This window comes from Lepus europaeus, chromosome 11 (genome assembly GCF_033115175.1).
Source record: "Lepus europaeus isolate LE1 chromosome 11, mLepTim1.pri, whole genome shotgun sequence".
NCBI lineage: Eukaryota > Metazoa > Chordata > Mammalia > Lagomorpha > Leporidae > Lepus > Lepus europaeus.
This window is the reverse complement of record NC_084837.1, coordinates 86,982,866-86,997,223: the sequence shown is the minus strand read 5'-3', so window position 1 is coordinate 86,997,223 and position 14,358 is coordinate 86,982,866.

The window sequence follows — 14,358 nt, the reverse complement described above, 5'->3', positions numbered from 1 at the left end:
TTGGTATTGTAAGGGGACTTTGGGGGATAGGTGTTATGGTGCAGCAGGTGAATCTGTCACTTGGGGTGCCTGTACCCCGAATCAGAGTGCTGGTTCTGGTCCTGCCTGCCTTGCTTCTGATCCAGTTCCCTGCTGGTGGACCTGGGAGCCCACGGATGAAGACCTAGTGCTTGCTGGGTCCCTGTATCCCACATGGGAAACCCAGATGGAGTTCCTGGCAACTGGCTTTGGCCTGGCCCAGCTTTGAATGTTACAGGCATTTGGGGATTGGACCAGAGGATGGAAGATCTTTCTCTCACTCTGCCTTTCAAGTAGATGAAAATAAACCAATAAATGTTTTATTAAAAAAGGAGTTTTGAGAGATACTTGGCAAGGAGTCCTACCGTGATCTCGGGTCAGGAGACCTGGAGCTGACACATGTAGCAGAGCAAGGTACGTGCCCTGTTTACTTTAACCTTCACAGATAAGGATCTGCAGTGCTGGAGAGGTGAGTGACTTTGCCCAAGGTTATAGGCTAGGAAATGCCTGAGCTGGGAATTGAACCTGGGAGACTGGTTTCACTCCCATAACCAACACCCTCCTACCTCCTGAAGTGAAAGGGGAATCAGTTGTAGGTGAGAAGTGCATGACAAGTGTTGCAGGCAGGCGGACCAGCAATGCAAAGACCTAGACAGTCATAAAAGAAAAGGCAGTGGTCAGAAATTGGGCTGGGAGAGGTGGCAGAGACTGCATCTGGAGAGACCTGAAAAGCAGTGGGCAATGCCATGAGCAGTTTTCTGTTTTTGTTTTCTTTAAGATTTATTTATTTGAAAGAGTTACAGAGAGGGAGAGACAGATCTTCCCGTTGTGTCTGGGTCTCCCATGTGGGTGCAGGGGCCCAAGCACTTGGGGCATCTTCCACTGCTTTCCCAGGCCATTAGCAGGGAGCTGGATCGAAAGTGGAGCAGCCGGGACTCGAACAGGCGCCCATATGGGATGCCAGCGTTGCAGGTGGCAGCTTTACTGCTTTTTTTTTTTTTTTTTTTTTTTGGGGGGGGGGGGCAGGCAGAGTGGATAGTGAGAGACAGAAAGGTCTTCCTTTTTGCCGTTGGTTCACCCTCCAGTGGCCGCTGCGGCCGGTGCATCTCGCTGTTCCGAAGCCAGGAGCCAGGTGCTTCTGGTCTCCCATGCGGGTGCAGGGCCCAAGCACTTGGGCCATCCTCCACTGCCTTCGCGGACCACAGCAGAGAGCTGGCCTGGAAGAGGGGCAACCGGGACAGAATCCGGCGCCCCAACCAGGACTAGAACCTGGTGTGCCGGCGCCACAAGGCGGAGGATTAGCCTGTTAAGCCACAGCGCTGGCCACTGCTCTTATTATTATTGGTTTTAATGACTCAGTAGAGAGTAAAAGGCCTGCAACAGAGAAGAAGCAGGGGTGTTCAGAGAGGCGGAAGGAAACCGGCAGCCAGGTGTCCAGGAAGCCAAAGGGGAGGGCTGGCTGATCAGCAGCAAACGCAGCCGAGCGGCCAGGGCCCCCTGGAGGGGTGTCTGCTGGGTTCACTGAGTGGGTGATTGGCAAACTTGGGGGAGCAGTTCAGTGCAGTTCCACAGAGGGGTGTGGGCAAGCCCTGAGTGCATGGACAGGAAGTTCGTGCAGTGGCAAGGTATTCTCAGTTCTCCAAGACCCCTGCTCTGGGGGCCGGCACTGTGGCGTGGGGGGGTTAAACCCTTTCTTGCAACACCCGGCAACCCCTATCTGAGGGCTGGTTCTGGTCCTGGCTGCGGCACTTGATATCCAGCTCCCTGCTAATGCACCTGGGAAAGCAATGGATGTTGGTCTTCCAAATAAGTCTTAAGGAAAAAAAAAGGACCCCTGCTCTGGCTTGAATGCTGTGTATGGGCTTGTGGCTGTAGAGCACAGCTGGGCAATGGGTCCTGATTCAGGCAATATTTATATCAAACCGAGCTGATGGGTGCTTTTAAAAAAATTATTTATGTATTTAAGAGGCAGAAAGGTCTTGCATCGTTGTTCACTCCCCAAGTGGTCGCGACAGCCAGAGCTGGGCCAATCAGGAGCCAGGAGCTTCTTCCTGGTCTCCCACGATGGTGCAGGGGCCCAAGCACTTGGACCATCTTCTGCTGTTTTCTCATGTGCGTTAGCAGGGAGCTGGATCAGAAGAGGAGCAGCCAGGGCTTGAACCGAAGTCCATATGGGGAACCGACGGTGCCACAGGCAGAGGCCTAGCCCGCTACACCACAGTGCTGCCCCCCCCCCCTTTATTTGAGAGGCAGAGAGAGAGATGGAGAGAGAAGAGAGAGCATTCCCATCTGCTGGTTCACCTCCTAAAAGCCTGAGGCAGGTGGGACTGAGCACTCAATCCAGATCTCCCACGTCGGTGGCAGGAACCCGATTACTTGAACCATCTCTGCTGGCTCCCATGGCGCACATTAGCAGGAAGTGGGAATGGGGAGTGGAACTGGGACTCAAGTGCAAGCCCTCCGACATGGGGTGCAGACATCTTAGCTGGCATTTTTTTTTTTTTTTAACAGGCAGAGTGGACAGTGAGACAAAGGTCTTCCTTTTGCCGTTGGTTCACCCTCCAATGGCCACCACAGCTGGTGCGCTGTGGCCGGCACACCGCGCTGATCCGAAGGCAGGAGCCAGGTGCTTCTCCTGGTCTCCCATGGGGTGCAGGGCCCAAGCACTTGGGCCATCCTCCACTGCCTTCCCGGGCCACAGTGGAGAGCTGGCCTGGAAGAGGGGCAACCGGGACTAGAACCTGGTGTGCTGGCGCCGCAGGCGGAAGATTAGCCTAGTGAGCCGCGGCAGCGGCCCTTAGCTGGCATTTTTAAGTGATGCCTGCCCCAGGTGAGTGTTGCTATGGGGGAAGGAAACCATGGAGCCTTGGAGGGAAGACCGAGGCAGGGCCACAGGACGTACCCTTACCTTTGTGAGCTGCCCTCCCTCCATGAAGAAAGTGTTTAAAACTCTTTGATGACTGCATTGGTGTAAATATGAATATATTAGTATTATGTGCTAAAACATTTTGTTCCACTTAAGAGTTCATTTTTTCCCTTCTGATTTGAAAGGAAATGAAGCATTTTCCTAATGTGAGCCTTAGGCACTGCGCCTGTTGTGTCTAACGGGTGAGTCAGCCCTGGATCAGCGCAATGGCGGGCAGTGTGAGGCCTCCGGGTACCTGGGAATGGGCAGGCGGGAAGGAGACAACCCTGAAATGAGACTCCGGTTCTGTTCCCATAGGCCATGCAGCTCCAGGCAAGGGGAAACAGGTGAAGAGGCGAAGGGGGAGGAAGGGGCAGTCTCCTCGCTGACCAGTGCCCACTGGGCCAAGAGCTTTGCCAGATGGCTGATGGCACATGAGACCACATGGTGTGAACCTGTCTTGGTCTGGTGGCCCCCTCAGTCCTCGGTCACTAAATGCCATGGTCAGCTTTGAGACGCGTGACAAATGGGCCTCTCCCAGGTGAGGTACCTGCCTCTGGGAGGCACCAGAGCCCCAGGAGCTGTGAGTGTCCACCACAGAGGGAGGGGGTCTTTGTGTGGTGAGGTGGGTTTGGAAAAGTGCACAGGTGTATACAGAGCGGTGGAGTAGCGGGTGCAGGTCATTGTCAATTCTGAGTGATTTAGCTGATTGCCTATAAAAACCAGGAAGGGCTGGGGGTTTGTGTGTGACGTAAAGAGCCCCATTCAGATATTTTCTTTACAGCGCAGCCGCATCGCATCAGACCCCATTCCGGGCGCTGAGCTCAGGTTTGTGTTGGCATAGGGTCAGCGCGCACTCCCGCCCCGTTGCCACGGTGACTCTGAGGCTCCCCGCTCCAAAACAGGGCCACGTCCCTCCCTGAGCCCCCTCCACAGCGTCCTCATATCTCCTCACTCCCCTCCCCTCCACCCCCTCACCCCCTACCCCACCTCGTGAGTTTTCCATCTCTTGGCCTTTGTTTGTTTTTGCTTTTGTCAGTCTCCCCTCTCTGGATGGGTTTCTGTTTGTTTCCAGACTGTCTGGGGCTAGGCACCATGGAGACAGTGTCCTGGGCTGCCTCTAGCCCTGATCTGGTTAGAATAAGCCCCTCTGCTTTGCATGCATCTCCGACCTGACATTTGGAACATCCAAAACAAATCACGACGTTGACATTCCAAAGCAAGATAGAAACCACCGTCTCCACCCTCGCCGCCTGGCGCCCTGGTCTACCTGGAAAGGGCTTTTCGAAAATTTCCAGTGTTCTGCTGCGGAGTCCGCATACCGAGGTGGGAGGCAGCCTCTGTGAACCACGTACTGAGCTAGGCTTTGCGTGTGTTGGAAATCTGGCGGTTGGCACCAGTGCTTCTGCGTAGGAGGTGAAGCCTCCGACTGACACCGGCATCCCATATGGACGTTGGTTCGAGTCCTGGCTGCTCCAGTTCCAATCCAGCTCCCTGCTAAGTGCCTGAGAGAGCAGTGGAGGATGGCCCAGGTGCTTGGGCCCCTGAGCCTCTGTGGGAGACCCGGAAGAAGCTCCTGGCTCCTGGCTTCAGCCTGCTACAGCTCTGGCCATTGTGGGCCATTTGGGGAGTGAACCAGCAGATGGAAGATTGATCTCCCTCTGTCTCTCTCCTCTCTCTCTAACTCTGCCTTTCATATAAATAAAATAAGTCTTAAAAACAGTATGGAAGTGATGTCAATGTTTCTTGCATTAAAATTCAGCAGAAAGCTGCTTGAGGAGAGAGAGCCTTGTCATCTTTGTATACCCAAGTAGCTAAGGGGTGGTGGGCCCTCAAGAAAAGTTTGTTGAACGAATAAGTGGATGAAAGGACACAGAACGTTTCCCTGCCATAGGTGGTGATGGTTGGATGGCAGGAGAAGGAGACTGAAGTTAGAGAAAAAGTGCACTGGCCAGGCCCGTGGGTGAGGTTTCCGAGAAGGTCAGATGCTCGCCGCTTGATGTCAGGAGTCCCATTTGCTGTCACCAGAGGTACTTTTTGGGGTGGGCAGCAGAGAGCTCTCTGTTTATTTGGAGTGCAAGTGGTCCTGAGAGAGGTTAAACAGCTGGTTTGAACTTATTCATACACACATGTAAATGACTAATATCACAGCCTTTTCTAGAAACAGGGTTTAATAATAAGTTGGGGGAGAAGTGACGGAAGAGAGAAATTACTGGAGATTCAAGGCACGGGGAGCTTTGGCCAGGTCATGAGGTGGGGCCACGGTAGCCAAACTTTATTCCTGGCTCCACCTGGCCAAGGAAGGACCCCAGAGAAAACAGCATGTGGTGCAGCCAGGCCCTTCCGGCCAGCTCTGGTGACACTGGGCAGGAAGGAAGGCGACGAGGCTACTCTGAATGACTGGGGTATGGATGACAGACATTTTTTTACCCACATAAACAATTTTTTAGAAGATTTATTTATTTACTTGAGAGGCAGAGTTACAGAAAGAGGGAGAGACAGAGAGAGGTCTTCCATCCACTAGTTCACTCCCCAAATGGCCGCAGCAATTGGAACCGGACCAGTCCGAAGCCAGGAGCCAGGAGCTTCCTCCAGGTCTCCCACGCGGGTACAGGGGCCCAAAGTCTTGGGCCATCTTCTACTGCTTTCCCAGGCCGTAGCAGAGAGCTGGATTGGAAGTGGAGCTGCTGGGACTCGAACCGGCACCTTTATGGGATGCTAGCACTGCAGACGGATGCTTAACCTACTACGCTACAGTGCCAGCCCCAAACCTTTATGTATTTATTTAGATTTAAAATAAACAACATACTGATGGCTTGATTTTAGGTCAGATTTGTAGATGAGGCACAAACAGGCATTTTCACCGGTCTTGAGCGAGTGCAGGCTGTCCCAAACGGTCCGGTAGCATACGGCCTCTTAGAGGTCTGCAGGGATGTAAAAACACCGCCTCAGTTATACATATGTATAGACAGACATCAGCCTTTCAGCAGAAAATTATTTTGAGAGGCAGGGAGACAAAATACTTGATATGGCTCAAATACTTGAGTCCATGCCACCCACATGGGAGACCTGGGTGGAGTTCCTGGCTTCTGGCTCTGGCCTGCCCCAGCCCTGGCTGTTATGGGCATTTGGGAAATGAGCCAGTGGATGGGAGATATCTCTATTTGTTTCAAATTAAATAAATAAATAATTTTAAAAATTTTAAATCGGTGCAAAGTGAGAGATGGACTAAACAAGTTGTTCTGGGATCTTCTGTAACCCCGGTATCAAGGTGCCTCCTTGATCACTTTGGACGCTTCTCAGGTCTGGAAGTGGCAATGGGCAGATGTGGCCAGGGCTGGGGTGCAAAGCTGCACTGGATGCGTCAGCCGCAGGAAGACCAGAGGCCGGGTCAGCCATGGGAAGAGGGATAGGGGAAAGGGCACTAGTGTTTATCTTTTTTTTTTTTTTTAATTTAATTTATTTTTTTTTGACAGGCAGAGTGGACAGTGAGAGAGAGACAGACAGAAAGGTCTTCCTTTTGCCGTTGGTTCACCCTCCAATGGCCGCCGCGGCCAGCGCATCTCGCTGATCCGAAGCCAGGAACCAGGTGCTTCTCCTGGTCTCCCAAGGGGTGCGGGGCCCAAGCACTTGGGCCATCCTCCACTGCCTTCCCGGGCCATAGCAGAGAGCTGGCCTGGAAGAGGGGCAACCAGGACAGAATCCGGCGCCCCAACCGGGACTAGAACCCGGTGTGCCGGTGCTGCAGGCGGAGGATTAGCCTATTGAGCCGTGGCGCCGGCCAGCACTAGCGTTTATCGAGTGCTCCCCGTGTGACAAGTGGATTGAAGGACTATTTAATTCTCGCAATGGCCTTGCAAGGCAGACGCTGGTATCTGCACTGCAGAGAGGAGCCGGCCGTGGAGGGGTGACTCATGAAAGGTACAGAGGCCAGAAAAAGGCAGAACCAGGGTTCAGCAGAGCCGGGGTAATGAGCAAGGCAGGCGGGCACAAGGCCACAGCCAGAGGGGCTGCCTGAGCAAGAGGGCCCCGGGGTTGGTGGTCCAGGCCCGGCATATGGGAAGAAGAGCTCCTTTTCTGGGGTCAGAGGTCCTCTGCTGTGCTTGGTGAGCAGGGGCCCCTGAGGTATCCCGGGAAGTCCCCCCTGACACCCTGTCTGTTCAAGCAGAGGTCTGGGGTGGGCTCTGGCCACCTTTGTAGCCCCGCGGCTGCAGGGCCCGGGGATGAGCTCAGAGGCACAGACAGCGCTGACCGTGGGCAGGGCAAGGACGGCCCCTCCCGCTCGCCCCAGCTGCCTGCTCAGGGCTCGAGCCATCAGCCTGCTCTGATTAAGTTGAGTTCTTGAGACCTTGCATCCAGGGGCTGCCAGCAGCCAAATCCCCCTGATTGTCTGCGATGTTCCCGACGTGAGAGAATAAACAGTCTCTCCTGTCCGGCCAGCTGTGCTGAACAGCGTTCCTGTCTGTCCGCCTGCCTGGCTGGGTGGGGCCGCAGGCCTGAGTCTACCTCCAGCAGAGGCCTGGGGGACCCCGTGAGGGGGTGGGAGAGGGCGCTGGCTGTCTCCAGCCTGCACAGAACGTTCCCTCCTGAGTCTCCTTTTCGCCCCTGCACCAGGCACCCCAGCTTCAAGCCGCTGCCCGCACAAACCCTGTGTTTTGTAATAATGACTATACCAGGTACGAAGAGGCCCCCGCTGGCCACTGGTCCTAGGCTCAGAGTCCCTTCATCCAGGCCCAGGCCCTGCTCGGGCCATCTGAGCTCCCACGTCATTCTAGCTCGATCTGAAGTCAAGTGGACGTAGGGAGTTAAGGCAGAAGCAGGACGAGAACCCCGGCCCGCAGTTCCTGCGGAGCGGGGACGCCGTGGCTGGAATGATGTCCGGGTTCCGAGCGGGAGCTGCTGCCTGTGTGTTTCGTGTTGTTTTCATCCTGGGCCTGTTTTGGAGATCAGACTTGTGGCTGAGCCATTTCCTCAGGAAGCCAGCCTCTGGAAAAGCACTGATCCCGGACGCCCCTAAATCATCGGGGCGGGAGCCCAGCAGGGCTCTTCCACTGCCCGGACGGAGTGCAGCAGCCAGCGGAGGGTGGACCAGGCCCCGGGGGGCAGGCAGGTCGGAGGGCAGAGTCCTGGGGAAGGGGGCACACCCCGCCTCCCCAGCACAAACCCTCTGCTTTTCTGCCCCAGGACTTGGCCTGGAGCGGCGGAGGGAGGAGGAAGCAGCTGTTCCCAGCCGGTCTGCAAAAGGCGTTCCTGGCGACAGGAGGGGCTAGGGGGTGGGGAGGGCAGAGAGGGCCGGGGTCTCTGTGGACAAGTGTCTCCCTCCCTGTCTGTTTCGGCCTGCAGCTTCGCCGCTGGCTCGCCGAGTCCCTCAGTGTGTGCTCCTGTGACTCATCCCGGATGCGTCCACACTTCTGATGAGCACAGGGCTCCCCGTGCAAAGTGTGTCCTTGTGTGTTTCCTGCCTGTGTGAGTGACCTCGTCTCTGCGCATGCCCGGGAATGTGGGTGTCTTTGAGGGAAAGCTTGGGCCCCCTTGTCTTTCCCGACGGCCGCCAGTGTGTGTGCCTATGTGGAGTAAGCACGCGAGGTGGCTTTGCTGTGAATGCAAGTGTTTCTGCGTGTGACTTCAGTGTGTGTCCCCGGGGACCGATCCGTCAGGAACGTGTCGATTGAAAGCCTGTATGCGGGCCGGCGCCGTGGCTCAACAGGCTAATCCTCCGCCTTGCGGCGCCGGCACACCGGGTTCTAGTCCCGGTTGGGGCACCGGATTCTATCCCGGTGGCCCCTCTTCCAGGCCAGCTCTCTGCTGTGGCCCGGGAAGGCAGTGGAGGATGGCCCAAGTCCTTGGGCCCTGCACCCGCATGGGAGACCAGGAGAAGCACCTGGCTCCTGCCTTTGGATCAGCGCAGTGCACCGGCCGCAGCGGCCGTTGGAGGGTGAACCAACGGCAAAAAGGAAGACCTTTCTCTCTGTCTCTCTCTCTCACTATCCACTCTGCCTGTCAAAAATAAATAAATAAATAAAAAAGAAAGCCCATATGCTGTTATGCATTAGCGGTACAGAAGCACTCCCTCACTCATTCCTAATCCTCTGCCCCTCACGCACGTTTCCATGGCCTGCTCTCTGCCTGGCCCCGCACTTGGCACTGGGAATTTAGAGTACGGCCACGTCAAGGGGCAGGCATGGAACGGAGCCATGGCAAGGACAGTGATAGGAACGATACGATGGGTGCCTGGGTCCAGGTGCTGTGTGTGTTTTTTGCCGGTGTATACACGTCTCTGTGTGTGCTTTTCTGTTTGCCTTGCTTGTCTTTTCTCGTGGAGGACAGGGCTCACAGCTTTCCTGCCCTCCCTTCCCTGGCCGGGGTCTGTGAGACAGGCTGGGGTGTGGGAGGGGCACCACCTTACACTCCAAGGACTGGCCTGCTGCCCAGCCCACTCTCACTCTGGGACCGGGCCTCAGTTCCCTCTGTGGAGTGACAGGGTTGAGCGACCCCATCGCTAACTGTATAGGCCTTGTTTGGCTGGTAGAAGGAATCAGTCATTCCTGAGTTAATTACTTTTGAGAGGGCAAATTGAGAGAGGCCTAACTATAGAAACCTGGAACTGAACCCCAGCTGGGCCACTTGTGTCCTTTCAAGTTCGTCTCCCTCCCTCTGGGCTGCTGTGCGGATGAAAGGAAACAATGTGTGTAAAGCGTTGAGTGTGACGCCAGGGACACAGTAGCTGTCCAGTAAATACCACCTAGCCAGTCCTTACAGGGGTGGGCATTTGGCACGGGGAGTAAAGACCACACCCACATCCCCTAGCAGAATATCTGGGTTCGGGTCCTGGTTCCTCTTCTGATTCCAGTGTTCTGCTAATGCACACTGCGGGAAGCACCAGGTGTTGGCTCAAGGACTTGGGTCCCTGCCACCCACGTGGGAGGCCCAGCTTGAGTTCTGGCTCCTGGCTTTGGAGCCCAGGCTGCTGCAGGCATCTGAGTAAGGACCCGGTGGATGGACCATCTCCGTCTTTCAAATTAATAACAATACATTTCTACAAAGGAGAGTCTTTCCACCTTTCACATCCTACCGTTAGACAGGCTGGCTAAGCGAATTCAAGTAAACCATGGGTTTAGGGATGTCTGGACCTGTGATGGGTGGGGGTGGGGACAGTTCGGGGAGAAAGTCTGGCCCTTTTCTTCAGTGTCCAGCTGCAGTTGGGAGTCCCTCCCTCCACCCCATTCTCTGATACGGGTCCTTGACACGTTCTCAGTCTATGTACACGCAAGCGTGATGCAGAACACAGGTTCAGTGCCCTCTGTGTCTGCTGGTGAGCCGCTCCCAGGTGCTGCGTGACGCTGAGCTCAGTTGGATCGGGCCACAGGGCGGAGCTGGGTCAGGTAAGGCCTCAGGCTCCCAGACATGTCTCTGCCTGCCTGAGTGGCCCCAACAGTGGGCAGATCCAGCCAGGACAGCTGTCTCCCATGATTGATACCCCCGGGAGGGCATTGCTCTGCCTTTGCATAGGCAGTCTTAGGACCCTGGCGCACTGGGGACACCGAGAGGACCTCGGTGACCTCTGTCCCCTCAAGCCTTCTAGAATGGCTGGAGACAGGGACTGTCGGCCAGGGTGGGTGCGGGAGACCATCTCGGGAATCCCCTGGAGCCTGTGAGAGCTGGCGGCTCTCGCGCTCTCCTGAAATATCCCTGACCTGGAGGGAATGAGGGAGGGGTCCGGGGTGCGGCCAGGGCTGCTGGGCTGAGAAGGGCTCTGGAAGAGAGCTCGGGGTGGCCGAGGCCCTGAGACTCACGGAGAGAGGGTCTGTCCCGGAGGTCACGCTGGCCAGCCCTCGGACCCCACCCACTCCTGGGGCCTGGGAGTTGCTTCTCTCCTGGTCTCCCAGCTCCAGGCACTCCTGGGCAGGTGGGAGCAACTGGAACTGCAAAAGGCCCTCGGGTGGGTGGGTGGGGCGGTTGTCACCATGACTTTCCCCTACTATCTCTGGGCTGCTGTATTTGGGGCCATAACTGGGAATTTTCCTCTTGAAAAAAAAAATGGAAAGCAAAGGAACAAGTGGTGGGTTGAGGCCAAAGTAATGTGTTTAAGGAAATTTCTGCTTCATGCTGGCCCGGACAGGGGGTGTCTGGTCAAAGAGCCGCTGACGGCCAGGGGCTCTGCGAGTAAACAGGCCACCTCCGACGGCTGCCTGAGCTCATTTCCCTCGGCAGTGCGAGAGGATGATGTCACCGCGAGCGGGGCCTCCTGGCAGTGCAGTGCGTCCATGAACAGGACGGAGGCTGGGTGGCTGCTGGCGGCCTGGGCGCTGCTTCGTGTTTCTGCAAACAGCTGCTTCCCATACGGGCTGTTCGGACGCCCACCTCTGCTTACTCCCCCATGGGACTCCGGCTGCAGCCAGGACCCCACTGCCTGGTCCTGGGGAGAGCTGGGAGCCATTGTCCTCACCCCCAGTGCCCAGGCAATCCTCTCCCCACACCCCGGCAACCAGAGGCCAAGGCCTCCCCCGACTAGTGGAGGGGCACGTGGGGTTGGATCCGTTGGGAGGAGGGGCCCCTGGTGCTCCAGGCACATGTCCTGCCCCCTTAGAACAGACACTGGCAACGTGGACCTCGGTCCGTCTCCTGGGGCCAGGCCCAGTGGGGGACTTTCCATGAGCAGGGAGCCGAGGTCCACGGTGGGGTGAGGCAGGGAGGAAGCCACAAGGCCGCCTCTGTGCCTGCTCCACAGGCTCTTCATGAGCGCCACGGCCACCAGGGGAGGCTTTTATGGGGCTGGAAAGCCCTGGCAGGGTCACTGAGCAGTGGCTGCTGCCACAGGTCCCTGCGGCTCCATGGTGGGTGGGCGTGTCCCACCCACTTCCCCTTCTGCTGAGGAGTGGAGAGCGGAGAGCCTCCCAGGGAAGAGGTGGGTGGGCTTTTTGCATCTTTGGGTCCCCCACAATCCTGGACTGCCTTCCCCGTGGGCACATCAGTCACACAGAGCACCCCCCCCACACACTCCTATCCCCGCCAAGCCACCTGACCCCTCGGTGGCTGCCTGGCTACTTGATGCTGACATCAAACCTCAGCCTGACCACAGGACTCGGGCTTCCCTGGTGTGCGGCCTGGCTGGGCTGCGGGCAGAGCCGCTCACTTAGTGTGTTTATTCAGCACTGTCAGCGCTCGCCTGGTGCGGGCCAGGTCTTGTGCTAGGTGCAGAGGTTGCGCAAGCACAATCTAGGCTTTTCTGTTTAAATTATCTGTTAAAGATTTATTTATTTATTTGGAAGGCAGAGAGAGAACGAGAGCAAGAGCAAGAGTGAGCGAGAGCAAGCGAGAGAGAGCACCAGAGATTTTCAATCCACTGGTTCACTCCCCAAATGGCCACAACAACTGGCGCTGGGCCAGGCCAAAGCCAGGAGCCCAGAACTCCATCCAGGTCTTCCATGTGGGGTGCAGGGGCCCAAACACTTGTGCCATCCTCCACCGCTTTCCCAGGCGCGTTAGCAGGGAGCTGGATTGGAAGTGGAGCAGCCGGGACTGGACTGGTGCTCTGATCCAGGATGCTGGTGTTGCAGGTGGCAGCTTAGCTCACTGTACCACAACACCAGCCCCACAGTCTCTGCTTTTAGGAAGCTTTATAAAAGTACACCAAACAATGGCAGGGTGTGGCCCATGCATTGTACATTAGAAGGAAGTGACCAGGCCCTGGGGGGACACACTGTTCACAGGCACTACCCAGGCTGTAAAGGTGAGGGATGACCTCTCTGACCCATACTCCAGGATGTGGGATTGGGAGTGAGAAGCAAGTGTGCAGGGAGCCTGTGGCCGAGCTTGCCAGGGCCTGAGGCGGGGCAGAGTTGGTGTGGTCTTGGAGTGACCAGCAGTCCTGTGTGATTGGAGCCTGCTGAGTGTGGGCAGTGGCTGGAGCAGACACACAGTGTGTGAGGCAGACCCTGAGGGCTTTGAGCAAAAGTGCAATCCACATTCAAGGAGAAAAATTTAACAGGATTTATAGTAATAAGCCTCTCCCACAAAGAAAACTCCAGGCCTAGATGCCATCACTGGTGAATTCTACCAAAAAAAAAAAAAAAACAAAAAAAAAACACTCTTTTTGGACAGGCAGAGTGGACAGTGAGATAGAGACAGAGAGAAAGGTCTTCCTTTTGCCATTGGTTCACCCCCCAATGGCCGCTGCGGCCGGTGCACTGTGGCTGGCGTACCACACTGATCTGAAGCCAGGAACCAGGTGCTTCTCCTGGTCTCCCATTCGGGTGCAGGGTCTAAGGACCAGGGCCATCCTCCACTGCCCTCCCAGGTCACAGCAGAGAGCTGGACTGGAAGAGGAGCAACCGGAACAGACTCCGGCGTCCCGACTGGGACTAGAACCCGGTGTGCAGGTGCCGCAGGCAGAGGATTAACCTATTGAGGCGCGGCGCCAGCCCCCCAAAATTTTTAAATATTTTTATTTTTTATTTATTTGAAAAGCAGCGTTACAGAGAGGGAAAGAGATCTTCCATTCACTGGTTCACTCCACAAATGGTCACATTGGCTGGGGCTGTGCCAGGCCGAAGCCAGGAGCCTGGAACTCTATCCGTCTCCCACATGGGTGCAGGGGCCCAATGACTTTGGCCGTCTTCTGCTGCTTTCCAAGGTGCATTAGCAGGAAGCTGGATCAGAAATGGGGCAGCTGGGTCTCGAATGGCATTTCTACGGGATGCTGACATTGCAGGCAGTGGCTTAATCCCCTGCGCTACAGTTCTAGCCTTTCTACCAAACATTAAGAAGAAATAATACCGGTATACAAAAAGTCTTCCAGCACATGGAAAAAGAAAGAGTTCTTCCCAACTCATCTGTGATGGCCAGCTTTTCTCTGGTTTTTCGACCAGAGAGAGTCCGGTGCCAGTGCTTGGCATGGTGGGTGAAGCCACCCCCTGCAGTGACAGCATCCCATATGGGTGCTGGTTTGAGTTCTGGCTGCTCCACTTCAGATCTAGCTCTCTTCTATGGCCTGGGTAAGCAGTAGAAGATAGCCCAAGTGCTTGGGCCCCTGAGCCCACGTGGGAGACATGGAGGAAGTTTCTGGCTCCTGGCTTTGGATCGGCCCAGCTCTGGCTGTTGCAACTGGGGAGTGAGCCATGAGATGGAAGCCTTTTCTCTCTCTGCCTCTCCTTTCTCTGTGTAGCTCTGACTTTCAAATAAATAAATAAATCTTGAAAAAAAAAACTTGAAATATTTAGGGATAAACCTGACAAAAGATGAGCAAGTCTTGTTCACTGAAAACTAGAAAATACTACTGAGAGAAATTAAAAAGATCTAAACAAATGGAGAGAGCAACTGTGTTCATGCTCCAGAAAACCTGACCTTTTCTTTTTTCTTTTTTGACAGGCAGAGTGGATAGTGAGAGAGAGAGACAGAGAGAAAGGTCTTCCTTTACTGTTGGTTCACCCTCCAAT